Source organism: Strongylocentrotus purpuratus, unplaced genomic scaffold (genome assembly GCF_000002235.5).
Source record: "Strongylocentrotus purpuratus isolate Spur 01 unplaced genomic scaffold, Spur_5.0 spur5_scaffold_19, whole genome shotgun sequence".
Lineage (NCBI taxonomy): Eukaryota > Metazoa > Echinodermata > Echinoidea > Camarodonta > Strongylocentrotidae > Strongylocentrotus > Strongylocentrotus purpuratus.
Window position 1 is genome coordinate 18592019 of NW_022145604.1, and position 1903 is coordinate 18593921.

The following is a 1903-nucleotide window of genomic DNA, read 5'->3' on the forward strand; positions in this document are numbered from 1 at the left end:
AATATTTTAAAAATATGTCTGTGTTTATAATGTATGAGACAATGTACTACATGTATACTGTAAGAACAATTGTGTTTCTATTCATCATTTTGTATAATTATGAAGATCTGAATAAAGGCAAAAAAGCTTTAAAAAAAAAACAACACTATTTCCGAGGCCCTCGAATTTGAGGAGAAAATAAGTTCGAAACACGATAGCTATCGACCTATTTCTTTTATGACAGTTTCAATAGCAATGTTAGTCACCTATCAAAATGTACGTGAATGGTTGTGATAATCAGGCGCGGATCCAGGATTTCTTAGGGGGGCCAAATTTGAAATCAATTTGAAATTTAGTGTGCCGAAATTTGACAATCGTGCTTGGTTAGTGAGCACTAATTTTTTTTTTGGCTCTCGAAAATTTGAAAAATCGCACCCCCCCCCCCACCCCGTGAGCGCCAAATAGATCCCCCGTGGATCTAGCATATCTGCGGTGAACCAATTATTTATGATTCTCCATATCACAGGTTATTATGACACTCGGCTATCGAGAGAAAATCTTTCATGGACACATGGAACTAGACCTATTTCAATAATTATACAACTTGTAATCCCGCTTCACCGCTTGTAATATATTGAATTTTTGATAAGCAACTTTTTGATTGATCATGATTGATTTTTATTCGACAAGCTTCCAACATACAACAATATACAATAATAACAGATCAGAAATAAGTCAGCTTGATCAGGATAACCCACGAAAGCTCGAGAGCTTATTTCCAGTGGGGTCCCTTACAGACATGTATAAAATTAATAACTTAAAATAATAATAATTATTTACAGACAGATCAGAAAAATAAAATAATTACTTATTAAAGATAATAATAATAACAACATTAAACTGATGATAGAAATGATAATAAGTACAAGAAGAAAAGGAGGAAGGAGAAGAAGAAAAAGAGGCGGAGGAAGAAGAGGAAAATAATGATGAATTTGTAGAATTTCTATAACGTACGAAAACATAAGTATATACAAAATGAAAAAGTATGAACCGGCAGAAGAATACAAATTTCAATCATATAACATGTCATTTACTTCTCTTATCTGACTGTCAAGTATTAGGAATTTCTTTAATTTCCTCTTAAAATGAGCTTAGTTTTCTATTTCCTTTACACCATTGGGAAGGGAATTCCAATGTTTTATGGCATTGTAATAAAACGAATTTCCAATACTACCTACTCTTTCTGGTAAGTTAAAGTTGAATCGGCTATTTCTTGTATTATAATCATGTAAGTCAGTAACAAGATCGAAGTTGGATCGAATATAATGATTCGACCTAGTATGATATATTTTATGCACGTGATGCAATACGAGTTGTTTTGATCTTTGGTCGACTTCAAGAAAACCAGCTTTAGAAAGTTCGCTGTAGCCAATATGAGTTTTTGGACCAGAACAGTTGATAAATCTCACCAGTTTGTTCTGTATAAAAACTATAATCTTCAACTTCTTTTGATCTGACCTAGTATGATATTGTTTTGTGTGTCATTCCATTACCCTTTTCATTATTACTTATTTTTTTTATCACATGTGTCAGCATATTTGGTTCCTGTTGTACACTTTTGCTTAAAACGGCAAAAATAAAGAAATACGAGAAATTAGTATAGATTTCAAATGGAAATCTCAGTTTTCTGTCTGAATCAAAACTAGCAAAACTAAGAATTGCTTAGTCTATTAATTGAGACTCTTGTTAATGTCAGCATGAAGAATATGAATATGATAAACTGATAAATCGTTTTATATTCTTCAAAGAAGTATCAAATTACAAATTATTACTATTTGATAAGAGGAAACAATTTTTTCTAGCTATACGAATTCGGTTTCTAGATGATTTAATCATAAGTTGTAGACTAGGATTTCATGGCGCT